A 15,555-nucleotide genomic window follows, 5' to 3' on the forward strand; every position below is an offset into this window, starting at 1 on the left:
ACACTGCTGTTACTGAGCGTCGGTGGGGGGAGGGAGGGGATGGTACACACTGCTGTTACTGAGGGTCGGTGGGGGGAGGGAGGGGATGGTACACACTGCTGTTACTGAGCGTCGGTGGGGGGGGAGGGGATGGTACACACTGCTGTTACTGAGCGTCGGTGGGGGGATGGAGGGGATGTTTGTGGGTGTGGGTCCAATCCAGTGGGGGCTGCTCTGTCCCTGGATGGTGTCGAGCTTCTTGAGTGTTGTTGGAGCTGCCCCCATCCAGTGCAAGTGGGGAGTATTCCCTCACCCTCCTGCGTTGGGCCTTGTCGATGGTGGGACAAGCTTTGCGGGGAGTCATGGAGGGGAGTTACTCGCTGCAGGATTCCCAACCTCTGACCTGCTCTTGGAGCCGCTGTGTTTATGGGAGGAGTGTTTGATCAATGGAAACTCCCAGGATGTTGATATTGGGGCAGGGAGGGCATTCAGTGTTGGGAACACCATTGAATGTCAAGGGGCGGTGGTTAGATTGTCTCTTATTGGAGACAGTCATAGCCTGGCCTTTGTGTCGCGTGAATGTTATTTGCCACGTCTCAGCACAATCCTGGATATTGTCTAGGTCTTGTTGCCTTTGGACTCGGACTGCTTCAGTATCTGAGGACGCGCGAATGGTGTTGAACACTGTGCAACCATCAGCAAACGTCCCCGCTCCTGGCGGGAGGGTCATTGATGAAGCAGCTGAAGATGGTTAGGTTGTTTAGTTACAGCAGGAACAATATGTACCATGACTGGACCTCACCTCTGTGTCCCATAATCCCTCTAAACTGACCAAAGGTGAGTAATCACAGGTTGGAGGGAGAAAGGGAGGGGGAGGGAGAGACAGACAGAGAGTGATAGAGAGAGAAAGACACAGTATTTTCGGCCAGTGGTTAGCACTGCTGCCTCCCATGGCCAATCCACCCTAACCTGCACATCCCTGGGCACTATGGGACAATTTAGCATGGCCAATCCACCCTAACCTGCACATCCCTGAGCACTATGGGTCAATTTAGCATGGCCAATCCACCCTAACCTGCACATCCCTGAGCACTATGGGACAATTTAGCATGGCCAATCCATCCTAACCTGCACATCCCTGAGCACTATGGGACAATTTAGCATGGCCAATCCACCCTAACCTGCACATCCCTGGACACAATGGGACAATTTAGCATGGCCAATCCACCCTAACCTGCACATCCCTGAGCACTTTGGGACAATTTAGCATGGCCAATCCACGCTTACCTACACGTCCCTGGGCACTATGGGACAATTTAGCATGGCCAATCCACCCTAACCTACACATCCCTGGGTACCATGGGACAATTTAGCATGGCCAATCCACCCTAACCTGCACATCCCTGGGCACTATGGGACAATTTAGCATGGCCAATCCACCCTAACCTGCACATCCCTGGGTACCATGGGACAATTTATCATGGCCAATCCACCCTAACCTGCACATCCCTGGGCACTATGGGACAATTTAGCATGGCCAATCCACCCTAACCTGCACATCCCTGGGCACTATGGGACAATTTAGCATGGCAAATCCACCCAAACCTGCACATCCCTGGGCACTATGGGACAATTTAGCATAGCCAATCCACCCTAAGTGGCTCTTTCCTTTTCACCCAGGCTGCAGGGGCTAGTCCTAAGCGGACTGTTGACCAGGTCGGGCTGATTGGATATTTGAAGAATGAGGTTGTGGTCTTATTGAGATGTCCACGATTCCGAGCGAGGGAGCAAGCTGCTGAGATGATGGCGCCCCCCCACCCCCCCACCCACCCCCACCTCCTGCCCATCCCCCCCAATCTCCCCACACCCAGTGGGACAATTCTGAATGATGGGGACACAGACTCAGAGAAACGGGTCTCCCATTTAAGAACGGGAGAAGGAGAGATTGCCCAAAAGGTGGCTGGTCCGGGGAATTGTCTCCTGCAGGAGGCTCTACCGTTGAATATATTCCCGGCTGCATTCGATAGTTTTGTGTTCGAGCACTTAAATGGTGATGCGCAAAGGGTGCCAGTGTACACCAGTCCTTGAAAGTTAGACAGGGAGCTGTGACAAGCCATTATCGGAAGGATATTATTAAACTGGAGAGCATTGAGAAGGGATTTACCACACATATTGCCAGGAATGGAGAGTTCACGGTATACAGAGAGGCTGGGACTTTTTCCACTGGAGTGTCGGAGGTTGACTGTATAGCCATTTGTAAAATCATGAGGAAGGTTTCGATAAGGTGAGTGGTAGGTATCTTTTCCCTTGGGTTGGGGATTTCAAGACTCGGTGGGGCATATTTTTCTCAGGCGAGAGGAGAAAGATTTTAAAACAAAGACAATCAGGGGCATTTATTTTGCGCAAAGATTGTGTGTGGAATGAGCTTCCTGAGGAAGTGGGGGGTGTGGGGGGGGGCAGTTACAACGTTTAAAAGACATTTGGATCAGGACATGGACAGGAAAGGGTTGGAGGGATTTGGGCCTAATTTAGTTTGGGATTATGGTCGGCGGGAGTGGATGGACCAAAGGGTCTGCTTCCGTGCTGTCGGACTCTGTAAGTGATATTCTGGTCTTCATTGCCAAAAAAAAAACCATTTGAGGTCAGAAGCGAGGATGCCTTATCGCAGTGCTACAGGGCCTTAGGGAGAGCACGGCTGGAGAGTTGTGGGTAGTTTCGGTGTCCCTGGCTAAGAGAGGATATGGGGCCTCATTGCTGATGAAGGGCTTACGCCCGAAACGTCGATTCTCCTGCTCCTCGGACGCTGCCTGACCTGCTGCGCTTTTCCAGCAACACTCTGATCTCCAGCATCTGCAGTCCCCACTTTTGCCTAAGACCATAAGACATAGGAGTGGAAGTAAGGCCATTCGGCCCATCGAGTCCACTCCGCCATTCAATCTTGGCTGATGGGCACTTCAACTCCACTTACCCACATTCTCCTCGTAGCCCTTAATTCCCCGAGACAACAAGAATCTAAGGGTTAGGGGAATCTCCGACCAGGGGAACACAGCCTCCGGTACACGGGATAACATCATTCAGGACCGGGATCAGGAAGGATTCAGAGAGGAGCAATCCTGTGGTGTTCTCTACTGTGGAGACCAGGCTACTGAATAGATACTATAAGTCTCAGTTCGAAAGGCGTCAGGGGGCGAGAGGGGAAATTAGGAGATCGAAAGTCAGCCATGATCGCTCTGAATGGCAAGAACAGGCTCCAAGGGCCGAATGGTCTCGATCTAGCTTGTGAGGAACAGGCAGGAACGCAGAGTTGAAGCCACAATCAGGTCAGACGGCGTTCAGTACTTTATTGGTCAGAACATTGAGTATCGGAGTTGGGAGGTCATGTTGTGGCTGTACAGGTCACTGGCTCAGCCACTTTTGCGTTTAGTCCCGGTCTCCCCTGCTACAGGAAGGATGTTGTGAAAGGGAACAGGAAAGATTTACCAAGGATGTTGCCAGAGTTGTGCAATAGGAAAAGGCTGAAGTGGGTGGGGTTACAAGTCATCCTCTTCGAACATGACAGTTATGTTCCTCTGTGGTCTCATGCTGTCCAAAGTTGCTCTGGAGGAGATCACTCGTGGTTTAATCAGTGTATCTGTTCAGTCAAAGGTCCAAACAGTGTCCACAATTCATCGATCACATTGTAGCTAATTTGCACTGATGAAACGCTCCTTATAGCAGAGCGATCTGTATTTTCCCTGGAGCGTCGGAGGCTGAGGAGTGACCTTATAGAGGTTTATAAAATCATGAGGGACATGGATAGGGTAAATAGACAAAGTCTTTTCCCTGGGGTGGGGGAGTCCAGAACTAGAGGGCATAGGTTTAGGGTGAGAGGGGAAAGATATAAAAGAGACCTAAGGGGCAACTTTTTCACCCAGAGGGTGGTACGTGTATGGAATGAGCTGCCAGAGGATGTGGTGGAGGCTGGTACAATTACAGCATTTAAAAGGCATCTGGATGGGTATATGGATAGGAAGGGTTTGGAGGGTGAAAGGGAAGAAGTCCCCATGTACACACACACACAGACACAGATATACACAGACACAGACACACAGATATACACACACACAGATACTCACACACAGACACACGCACACATATACACACACGCAGATACACACAGACACACACACACAGATACACACACACAGATACAGTCACACAGACAGAGATATACACACACAGATACATACACACACAGATACAGACACAGTCACAGAGACACACACACAGACACAAAGACACACACAAAATACACATATACACACACACACAGATACAGACACTCAGTCACAAACACACACACACAGATACGCACTCACACGGTCACAGAGAGAGACACACACACAAACACAGAGAGACACATGCACAGACACTGAGACACACAGACACAGAAACACACACAGAGATATATACACACATACACAGACACAGACACAGTAGAATCGACATGATAGCATTGACTGAGAGTGCTTAAGCAAGGCTTATTTCAGTGTGGTCAACTGACTATCCTGAAATGGCCATCACGTCTGTGATACTTCAGTTGAACGACAAGATTGTGCACCCTGACCATTCGATAGGTGGTTGATGAGATGAGACAGGGTGATAGGACAGGAACAGCTGACAAAGTAGATAGCAGACTAAATTATCAAATTCTGATTACATTATCCAACTAAATGGAAAACACATGCTGTGCTAGTGACGACACTGGCGGGGGGAGGGGGGAGGGGAGAAACAAACTGGTGATGATTGCTAGACAAGTTGTTTATTTCTGTGTATAAAATGATTAGGTTTAGATTAGTTTCCCAACAAGTCCACACCGACCCTCCGAAGAGTAACCCACCCTGACCCATTCCCCTACACTTATCCCTGACTAATGCACCCAACACTATGGGACAATTTAGCACGGCCAATCCACCCTAACCTGCACATCCCTGGACACTATGGGACAATTTAGCACGGCCAATCCACCCTAACCTGCACATCCCTGGACACTATGGGATAATTTAGCATGGCCAATCCACCCTAACCTGCACATCCCTGGACACTATGGGATAATTTAGCATGGCCAATCCACCCTAACCTGCACATCCCTGGGCACTATGGGACAATTTAGCATGGCCAATCCACCCTAACCTGCACATCCCTGGACACTATGGGATAATTTAGCATGGCCAATCCACCCTAACCTGCACATCCCTGGGCACTATGGGACAATTTAGCACGGCCAATCCACCCTAACCTACACATCCCTGGGCACTATGGGACAATTTAGCATGGCCAATCCACCCTAACCTACACATCCCTGGGCACTATGGGACAATTTAGCATGGCCAATCCACCCTAACCTGCACATCCCTGGACACTATGGGACAATTTAGCATGGCCAATCCACCCTAACCTACACATCCCTGGACACTATGGGACAGTTTAGCATGGCCAATCCACCCTAACCTGCACATCCCTGGGCACAATGGGACAATTTAGCACGGCCAATCCACCCTAACCTGCACATCCCTGGACACTATGGGACAGTTTAGCATGGCCAATCCACCCTAACCTGCACATCCCTGGGCACAATGGGACAATTTAGCACGGCCAATCCACCCTAACCTGCACATCCCTGGGCACTATGGAACAATTTAGCATGGTCAATCCACCCTAACCTGCACATCTTTGGACTGTGGGAGGAAACCCACACAGACACGGGGAGAATGTACAAACTCCACACAGACAGTTGCCCGAGGCTGGAATCGAACCTGGGACCCTGGCGCTGTGAGGCAGCAGTGCTAACCACTGAGGCACCGTGCTGCCCTACTGTAAGCCGTGCTCACAAATGCATTGGTGGTCATCCTCCAGGATTCTATAGAGCCTGGAAGTGCCCCTGCAGACTGGAGGGTACCTAATGTTACTCCAATATTTAAAAAGGGAGGGAGAGAGAAACCGGGGAATTATAGAGCAGTAAAGCCCAACATCGGTAGTGGGGAAAAAATCTCAAATCCATTCTCAAGGACTTCATATTGCAGCATTTTGAAAGCAGTGGCAGGGTCAGCCCGAGTCAGCATGGATTTATGACGGGGAGATCATGCTTGATCAATCTGTTGGAATTCTATGAGGAGAGTTGACAAGGGGGAGCCAGTCGATGTGGTATATTTGGACTGTCAGAAAGCCTTTGACAGGCGACTGACTGTGTGGAGTTTGCACGTTCTCCCCGTGTCTGCGTGGGTTTCCTCCGGGTGCTCCGGTTTCCTCCCACAGTCCAAAGATGTGCAGGTTAGGGTGAATTGGCCATGCTAAATTGTCCCATAGTGCCCAGGGATGTGCAGGTTAGGGTGGATTGGCCATGCTAAATTGCCCGTAGTGTTAGGTAAGGGGTAGATGTAGGGGTATGGGTGGGTTGCGCTTCGGCATGGGCGGTGTGGACTTGTTGGGCTGAAGGGCCTGTATCCACACTGTAAGTAATCCGTAAGTAATCTAAACTCCCACATAAGAGATTATTGTGCAAGATTAAAGCACGTGGGATTGGGGGAGGTGTACTGTGTTGGAGAGAAAGCTGTTTGGCAGAGAGGAAACAAAGGGTAGGAATTAATGGTGCCCTTTTCAAATTGGCAGGCAGTAACTGGTGGGGTGCTACAGGGATTGGTGCTGGGACCCTAGCCTTTCACAATATACATTAATGATTTAGATGCAGGGAACAAAATGCAACATCTCAAATGTTTACAGGTGATACCAAGTTGGATGCCAGGGTGAACTATGGGGCAGCACAGTGGCTCAGTGGTCAGCACTGCTGCCTCACAGCACCAGGGTCCCAGGTTCAATTCCCACCTCAGCGACTGTCTGTATGTGGAGTTTGTACATCCTCCCCGTGTCTGAGTGGGTTTCCTCCGGGTGCTCTGGTTTCCCCCCACAATCCAAAGATGGGTGGATTGGCCACGATAAATTGTCCGTAGTGTTAAGGTGCATTAGTCAGAGGGAAATGGATCTGGGAGCGTTACTCTTCAGAGGCACCTTGTGGGCTTGTTGGACCAAAGGCTTGTCTCCACGCTATAGGGAATCTAATCTGAACGATGACGATGATGCAGAGATCCTCCAATGTGACCCAGACAGGTTGGGTGAGTGGGCAAATCAATGGCAGATGCAGTATAATTTGGACAAATGTGAGGTTATTCATTTTTGAAGCAAAAACAAGATTACCACCTGAATGGGTGTACATTGGGAGAGGGGAACGTGCAGAGGGACCTGGGTGCACCAGTCGCTGAAGGTGAGCGTGCAGGAGCAGCAGGCGCTAAAGCAGGGAAATGGTTTGTTGGCCTTCACCGTGAGAGGTTTCGAGTCCAGGAGCAGGGGTGTGTTGTTGCAGTTATACAGGGCCTTGGGGAGGCCCCACCGAGAGTATCGTGGGCAGGTTGGGTCTCCTTTTCTGAGGAAGGATACCCTTGCTCCCGAGGGAGTGCAGCGAGGGTTTACCCAGGATGGTTCTGGGGATGACGGGACTGATGTACGGAGAGAGACTGACCAGGTTAGGATTGTTTTCACTGGAGTTCAGACGGGTGAGGAGGGGGGGGGACGAGGGGATCTCATAGAGGCTTATAAAATGCTAACAGGACGGGACAGGGTAGATGGAGGGAGGAGGGTCCTGATGGTGGGTGGGTCCAGATCCGGGGGTGGGGAGGGTCACACTCTGAGGGTTCGGGGTGGGCCATTTAGGACAGAGATGAGGAGACATTTCTTCACCCAGAGAGTGGGGAGCCTGTGGGATTCATTCCCACAGGAAGGAGCTGATCAAAACAGTGAATATGTTCAAGAGGCGACTAGATACAGCACGTGGGGGCGAATGGGGTCAAAGGTTACAGGGAGAAAGCAGGATGAGGCTGTTGGGGTTGGAGGGTCAGCCATGATGGTGATGGATGGGGGAGCAGGGCCGAATGGCCTCCTATCTTACATGAAATGGAGTGAGTCTGGTATTCCTGTGTTTCTGCCTGGATCTCCTCTCCCTGCGTTTGCCGGGTGACTGCTCGTAATAAATCACTTGATTCACTTGAACAAACTTCACACCTCTGGGCTGTTACAGGTTGGGGGGGCTGTGGGCAGGGTGTCCTGCTGGAGGGAGAGCACTGTCCTGGGATCGCTAGGAGAGCGAGTGCAATGTATTTTACTGCCCTGTGGGTAGGGCGAGCGTGGGGTAAATCGTCTCTGTGCAAGCCAAACAAGCCAGAGGGTGGTACGTGTATGGAATGAGCTGCCAGAGGATGTGGTGGAGGCTGGTACAATTCCAACATTTAAAAGGCATCTGGATGGGTATATGAATAGGAAGGGCTTGGAGGGATATGGGCCGGGTGATGGCAGGTGGGACTAGATTGGGTTAGTGTGGGAAAAGTTCTGCTACTCGGCCTACCCACAGTAGGTCCACACACACCATAGGAAAGCAAACTTGGCCAGAAATACCCAGAATGCCTCAGCAGGGACCAAACAGTGCTGACAAGCAAAACCAGACAGCACTCACAGACAAGGGAATACACTTCCCAAAAACACACTAACAATTCCCGGTCAACACAGCTGTCCCAAAACCCCCGAGGGCGGTCTCATAACACAGCTGTCCCAAAGCCACACAAAGGACAGGTGAGACGGGGTGGCACCACCAAGGACATCGCTCCCAGGACAAGGAACAATGGAAGCACCTGACTGGATCAGAGGAGACATTCTGAGTGACCCTGTAAAGATAGCTGGAATCTCCTGACCCCACTCAATACTGTCAGGATGGTGCAATTGTATCGGGACTCAGGACACTCATCCAATAACTGGTTTCCAATTATCATCATTGTAACTGGATTGCTTAATTTCCCAACTTGGAGATGCCGGTGTTGGACTGGGGCGTACAAAGTTAAAATTCACACAACACCAGGTCACAGCCCAACAAGCGCTGCTCCTTCATCAGGTGGTTGTGGAGTTTGGGTTAGAAGGAGCAGTGCTCCGAAAGCTAGTGCTTCCAATTGAACCTGTTGGACTGTAATCTGGTGTTGTGTGATTTTTAACTTAACTTCCAAATACATTGTACCTTTCCCCATTTTAATTCACCTTATTGTACAAGATTCCTATAAAACCTGGCTTCATCCTTAGCTCGAGAAAGAGAATTCTCTGCTACCTCGAATTTTCAGCTTCGTCAATTTCTCTTCCATGATATCGTCGTGCTAATATATTGGTTGTTAATTTCACTTTGCTTTGCGAGCTCTAACTTATTGGGCTAATTTCTCCGGCAGTTAGGATATCTGGTTGGTATGGATGGGTTGGACGGAAGGGTATGTTTCTATGCTGTAGCTCTATGACTCAATGCTGCCTCTCCCTCCCTCTCTCTCTCTCTCACACACACAAACTTTCAATGCAATCTGTTGCGATAGGATCACAGAGGGTTGGCTGAGTTCACTTTTTTGCAAATAGTGGCGTTGGAGGGGGTTACAGAGATAGGGAGGGGGTGTCGGAGCTGGTGGAGGTTACAGAGATAGGGAGGGGGTGTAGGGGCTGGAGGGGGGGTTACAGAGATAGGGAGGGGGTGTCGGGGCTGAAGGGGGTTACAGAGATCGGGGAGTGGGTGTAGGGGCTGGAGGGGGTTACAGAGATAGGGAGGGGTGTAGGGGCTGGAGGGGGTTACAGAGATAGGGAGGGGGTGTAGGGGCTGGAGGGGGTTACAGAGATAGGGAGGGGGTGTAGGGGCTGGAGGGGGTTACAGAGATAGGGAGGGGGTGTCGGGGCTGGAGGGGGGTTACAGAGATAGGGAGGGGGTGTAGGGGCTGGAGGGGGGGTTACAGAGATAGGGAGGGGGTGTCGGGGCTGAAGGGGGTTACAGAGATCGGGGAGTGGGTGTAGGGGCTGGAGGGGGTTACAGAGATAGGGAGGGGTGTAGGGGCTGGAGGGGGTTACAGAGATAGGGAGGGGGTGTAGGGGCTGGAGGGGGTTACAGAGATAGGGAGGGGTGTAGGGGCTGGAGGGGGTTACAGAGATAGGGAGGGGGTGTAGGGGCTGGAGGGGGTTACAGAGATAGGGAGGGGGTGTCGGAGCTGGAGGTGGTTACAGAGATAGGGAGGGGTGTAGGGGCTGGAGGGGGTTACAGAGATAGGGAGGGGGTCTCGGGGCTGGAGGAGGTAATCATAGGGAGTGTGTGTAGGGGGAATGTGAGGAGAATTATTGCTGGAATGGGAATGGGAGTTTGGAAATCGAGTCGTTGCTGGTTGGGAGGTGAGTGAGAGTGACCAGGCTGGTTGACATTGATTGAATCAGGGTTTGGACATATGCAGCAAAAACTTGGAGATGTTCAATCTTCCTGCTCCGCGGAAATGATCCCACGGGCAGGAATTAGAATCCGATTCAGGCTGGGGGGACCCTGGGGGAGCAAGCATCCAGTGGGGTGGGTGGGAATCAGTATCCTGGGACCGAAATTCATTCCCCAGTTAACATCAGTGGAAAGACAGGGAAAGTGTTGGTGTATTCCTGACTGCGGGAGCTTTCCGTACACGCCTTGCGTGTGGCATTTCCCCACATTGGGGCAGTGACCACACTTCCACAACCAATATGCCCTGTCCATTGTCGAGTGACATGCAAGGTGCTGAGGGGCGCTAGAGAAATGCACCTCTATCAAGCCTGACGGAGGTTAGGCAAAGCTGGTAAAACCCTGCCGCAAATCGGGGATTCAGACTCCCCTGTTCCCAACCCAGCCCCAGAAATTCCTCACACATGAGATCAGATCCCTTACTTTCCACATTCCAAGTAACTCAGTTCATTTTGGATTCAGTAACCACAGGCCAAGCTCATAGAGAATAATATTTATTCTTGATTATATTGCAATGTTCTTCACAATGTTCCCAGCCATTCGATACACGCATTCTTACACTTAAGTCAGTTTTATTTAATCGATAATGTAGCTTTGTAAACGTCTCGTCCATGTAACACAGTTTACAATGTCGATATTTGTGGGAATCATGTTAGTGCTGTGGAAAAAGTCCACTCAATTCATTGTACAATAGAGTCACAGGGATGTACAGCACGGAAACAGACCCTTCGGTCCAACCCGTCCATGCCGACCCAGATATCCCAACCCAATCTAGTCCCATTTGCCAGCACCCGGCCCATATCCCTCCAAACCCTTCCTATTCATATACCCATCCAAATGCCTCTTAAATGTTGTAATTGTACCAGCCTCCACCACATCCTCTGGCAGCTCATTCCATACACGTACCACCCTCTGTGTGAAAAAGTTGCCCCTTAGGTCTCTTTTATATCTTTCCCCTCTCACCCTAAACCCATGCCCTCTAGTTCTGGACTCCCCCACCCCTATTGATGTACAGAGAGATCTGGGTGTTCAGGTCCATTGTTCCCTGAAGGTGGCAACGCTGGTCAGTAGAGTGGTCAAGAAGGCCTACGGCAGGCTTTCCTACATCGGACAGGGTATTGAGTGCAAGAGTTGGTGGGTCACGTTACAGTTGTATAGGACTTTGGTTGGGCCACGTTCTGGTCGCCACATTACCAAAAGGATGTGGACGCTTTGGAGAGGGTGCAGAGGAGGTTCACCAGGATGTTGCCTGGGATGGAGGGCGCTGGCTATGAGGAGATTTGGATTATTTTCATTAGAAAGATGGAGGTTGAGGGGAGGGACATACTGAGGCCTACAAAATCATGAGAGGGATAGACCCGGTGGATAGCAAGAAGCTTTTCCCCAGAGTGGGGGAGCTCAATGACTAGGGGTCGCGAGTTCAAGGTGAGAGGGGAAAGGTTTAAGGGAGATGTGTGTGGGATGTTCTTTACACAGAGGGGGGGGGGTGGGTGCCTGGAACGTGATGCCAGGGGAGGTGGTAGAGACGGACACAATAGCATCATCTAAGATGTATCCAGACAGACACATGAATGGGCAGGGAGACAGAGGGAGACAGATCCTTAGGAAATAGGCGACAGTTTTAGATGGAGGATCTGGATCGGCACAGGCTTGGAAGGGCTGAAGGGCCTCTTCCTGTGCTGTAATGTTCTTTGTACCCTGGGGAAAAGATGCTTATTCACCCCCTCATTCTCTTAACTCTTCTTCCAGAGAGTAAAGACCAAAACTCTTTTCATAAAATAAACCTCTCCATCTCTGGAATCAACCACTGATCTAGCTCCAATGCAATTTACAATCTCCAGTCAAGTAAGGCGACCAGAAATATATGCAGCATTCCAGCGTGGCCTCACTAAATACCTAGTACAGTTGCAACAACACATCCTTACGTTTATATTCCATTCATTTAGCAGTAAATAATAAAATTCTATTTGCCTTGTTACCTGCTCCAGCTACAGTGGAGCTCTGGGCAATTCATGCACAACTCTCTGCTCTGAGCACTCAGAACCTGCTCTCTGTTCGGATAATAAAATGCCTTTCGATTCCGCTGGCCAGAATGGAGAAGCTCGCATTTATCCACGTTCAACTCCACCTGGCATATTCTGGCTCTTTCAGCTACTCCTTTTGTCCTCATCCATTTGTCAGTTTTTTCTTATGTCCTCATTGTAATTGACACCACCATTCACTGTATGAAAACTGAAACCCGGTTTCATTAATCTGTAACCCCGCACTCCCCTCGATTATTTCGTAATGGGAACTGACTCTCCCTATTCTGACTGGAGCCCTCATGATTTTGAGTGTCTCTTAACCCTCTTGAGGTTCCTCATCCTTGGAATAATGTCCATCCATCCTTTCTGCACTCCCTCTGAAGCCTTGAGAGTCGTACAGCGCGGAAGCAGACTCTTCAGTCCAACCCGTCCATGCCGATCAGATATCCCAACCCAACCCAGTCCCACCTGCCAGCACCCGACCCATATCCCTCCAAACCCTTCCTATTCACATACCCATCCAAATGCCTTTTAAATGTTGTAATTGTACCAGACTTCCTTCGGCAGCTCATTCCATACACACACCACCCTCTGGGTGAAAACGTTGTCCCTTTTATATCTTTCCCCTCTAACCCTAAACCTATGCCCCTCTAGTTCTGGACTCCCCTACCTCAGGGAAAAGACTCTGTCTATTTATCCTATCCATGCCCCTCATGATTTTATAAACGTCTATAAGGTCACCCCTCAGCCTCCAATACTCCAGGGAAAAGGTCCCATGTTATCAGCCTCTCCCAATGCCCCAACGCTCCACAGCCCTCTGTGGGAAAGATTAGATTAGATGCCCTCGAGTGTTGAAACAAGCCCTTCGGCCCAACAAGTCCACACTGACCCTCCAAAGAGCAACCCACCCAGACCCATTTCCCTCTGACTAATGAACCTAACACTACGGGACAATTTAGCACAGCCAATCCACCCTAACCAACACATCCCTGGGCACTATGGGACAATTTAGCATGGCCAATCCACCCTAACCTACACATCCCTGGGCACTATGGGACAATTTAGCATGGCCAATCCACCCTAACCTACACATCCCTGGGCACTATGGGACAATTTAGCATGGCCAATCCACCCTAACCTCCACATCCCTGGGCACTACGGGACAATTTAGCACGGCCAATCCACCCTAACCTGCACATCCCTGGGCACTACGGGACAATTTAGCACGGCCAATCCACCCTAACCTGCACATCCCTGGACACTACGGGACTATTTAGCATAGCCAATCCACCCTAACCTACACATCCCTGGGCACTACGGGACAATTTAGCATGGCCAATCCACCCTAACCTACACATCCCTGGGCACTATGGGACAATTTAGCATGGCCAATCCACCCTAACCTGCACATCCCTGGGCACTATGGGACAAGTTAGCATGGCCAATCCACCCTAACCTGCACATCCCTGGGCACTATGGGACAAGTTAGCATGGCCAATCCACCCTAACCTGCACATCTTTGAACTATGGGAGGAAACTGGAGCACCCAGAGGAAACTCAAGTAGACACGGGGAGAATGTGCAAACTCCACACAGACATTTGGGGCTGGAATCGAACCCGGCTCCCTGGTGCTGTGAGACAGCAGTGCTAAGCACTGAGCCACCATGTTGCCCTCACCTATGACATCCCCTTTATTTTTAAACTCTGGACCCCCCGCCCCCAACCAGTGAAAGCCTCCTGTCTGCACCTACCCTGTCAATCTCCAGGTGGATTTTGTTGGTCTCAGTGAGACTCCCTCTCAGTCTGTGAGATTGTAGTGAATACAGCCCAATGCCTTCACAAAGGGAGTCCGAAGAAGCCTGGTAAAGGTTCCCTGCTCCCCCCCCCAGCTCTGTTAGACCACGTGCCTTTCACAAATTCAGCAGCACCCCCTGTTCTTGTACTGAATGCCTCCGTGATTAATGCAGATTGTGCGCTTTATTCCTGCAGCACATTTTACACCAGGACCCCGTCTCTTGAACCCTGTAAATATTGACTTCTCTCTCCCATATCCTGTCTTCCTGTCTTCAGTTTTCAACAAACAAATCACTCCAGGTCCAGCTGAAGCTCCGGCCCCCACTTTACTGATTCTGTTTCTCTCTCTTTCCTTTAATCATTCCATCTCTCTCCTTTACTCACTCTGTTTTTCTCTCTCTCCTTTAATCATTCCATCTCTCTCTCTCGTATTTAATCTGATTCTCTCTGTACTTTACTAACATCATTTATTTCCCTTTCTCCTTCTGTCATTCACTTAATTTATTTTCCTCTGTCTCTGTCTCTCTCTCTCTCTCTCCTATACTCATTCCATTTCTCTCTCTCCTTCACTCCTTCATCTCTCTCTCTCTCTCTCCTATACTCATTCCACTTCTCTCTCTCTCCTTCAGTCCTTTATCTCTCTCTCTCCTATACTCATTCCATCTCTCCCTCTCTCCTTCACTCCTTCATCTCTCTCTCTCCTATATTCATTCCATCTCTCTCTCCTTCACTCCTTTGTCTCTCTCTCTCTCCTTCACTCCTTTATCTCTCTCTCCTGTACTCATTGCATCTCTCTCTCTCTCCTATACTCATTCCACTTCTCTCTCTCTCCTTCACTCCTTCATCTCTCTCTCTCTCCTTCACTCCTTTATCTCTCTCTCCTGTACTCATTCCATCTCTCTCTCTCTCCTATACTCATTCCACTTCTCTCTCTCTCCTTCACTCCTTCATCTCTCTCTCTCTCCTTCACTCCTTCATCTCTCTCTCCTGTACTCATTCCATCTCTCTCTCTCCTTCACTCCTTCATCTCTCTCTCTCTCCTTCACTCCTTTATCTCTCTCTCCTGTACTCATTCCATCTCTCTCTCTCTCCTATACTCATTCCACTTCTCTCTCTCTCCTTCACTCCTTCATCTCTCTCTCTCTCCTTCACTCCTTTATCTCTCTCTCCTGTACTCATTCCATCTCTCTCTCTCTCCTATACTCATTCCACTTCTCTCTCTCTCCTTCACTCCTTCATCTCTCTCTCTCTCCTTCACTCCTTTATCTCTCTCTCCTGTACTCATTCCACTTCTCTCTCTCTCCTATACTCATTCCATCTCTCTCTCTCCTTCACTCCTTCATCTCTCTCTCCTATGCTCATTCCATTTCTCTCTCTCCTTCATCTCCCTCTCTCTCTCTC

The 15,555-nt window shown here is 50.1% G+C and overlaps 1 protein-coding gene across 2 annotated transcripts in view; it reads right to left on the bottom strand.

The window, feature by feature from the left end:
- LOC140459019 (prostate stem cell antigen-like) overlaps nt 1-15,555 on the bottom strand; it is a 55,467-nt gene that overhangs the window by 39,314 nt on the left and 598 nt on the right. The gene's annotated exons all lie outside the window — the stretch shown is intronic.

The sequence above is a fragment of the Chiloscyllium punctatum genome, chromosome 34 (assembly GCF_047496795.1).
Source record: "Chiloscyllium punctatum isolate Juve2018m chromosome 34, sChiPun1.3, whole genome shotgun sequence".
NCBI classification, from domain to species: Eukaryota; Metazoa; Chordata; class Chondrichthyes; order Orectolobiformes; family Hemiscylliidae; genus Chiloscyllium; species Chiloscyllium punctatum.